The sequence below is a fragment of the Babylonia areolata genome, chromosome 26 (assembly GCF_041734735.1).
Source record: "Babylonia areolata isolate BAREFJ2019XMU chromosome 26, ASM4173473v1, whole genome shotgun sequence".
Taxonomy (NCBI): Eukaryota; Metazoa; Mollusca; class Gastropoda; order Neogastropoda; family Buccinidae; genus Babylonia; species Babylonia areolata.
In genome coordinates, this window is record NC_134901.1 from 42,623,045 (window position 1) to 42,624,255 (window position 1,211).

Consider the following 1,211-nt stretch of genomic DNA (forward strand, 5'->3'; position numbering starts at 1 on the left):
GTATCAGCCAACAACACGACGTTGATCAGCGTTGTGTATCAGCCATCAACAAGACGTTGATCAGCGTTGTGCATCAGCCAACATCAAGACGTTGATCAGCGTTGTGTATCAGCCATCAACAAGACGTTGATCAGCGTTGTGTATCAGCCAGCAAGACGTTGATCAGCGTTGTGTATCAGCCATCAACAAGACGTTGATCAGCGTTGTGCATCAGCCAACATCAAGACGTTGATCAGCGTTGTGTATCAGCCATCAACAAGACGTTGATCAGCGTTGTGTATCAGCCATCAACAAGACGTTGATCAGCGTTGTGTATCAGTCATCAAGACGTTGATCAGCGTTGTGTATCAGCTAACAGCAAGACGTTGATCAGCGTTGTGTATCAGCCATCAACAAGACGTTGATCAGCGTTGTGTATCAGCCAACAAAAAGACGTTGATCAGCGTTGTGTATCAGCCAACAGCAAGCCGCTATCCACACCCTACACGGCCAGATGCCTAATAGATACATCTTATCCAACAGACATTAGCACTGCCCAGTGCGCTCCATGTCAATGATTATTATTAACGATCATAATCAATACAGTAGTAGTAGTAGTAGTTGCTGTTGTTGTCGTAGTACTGATAATGATAATTACTACTACTAATACTAATGATAATAATACTGATGATGATGATAATGTTGATTACGATGACGATGTTGATGATGGTGATGATAGTTAAAGTTACTTATAAAGCGCCTAGTCATATAAGTTCTGCTCCGGGCGCTTTACCATACAATTATCCCAATTAAAAACAAAACAAAATGTCAATTGATTGAGAAACATTACTTACTATGACAAGATGATGCATCAGAAGACCACTAAGTACAGTGCACATAGGTAACGATATTCATTATGTACACATACAGACACACACACACACACACACACACACACACACACACACACACACACACACACACACACCACTAATCAAGCCACAGAATCACCCCAGACTCACCGTCACACCTAGAAGACAATCAGAAATAATCAGCAGGCCAGATTCGATTTGAACTGTTCGGAACTGTTGCGGGAGACAAGCTGGTGATAAAAATAACAAGCGCTCGGTGCCGAAAGAACCGGGCATCTTTTTTATTTTTTTTTCCCAGGGGAGACTGTTTTCTTCGGGTGTTTCTGGTTGTACTCCTTTATGATGAAATGCTTGTTTGTT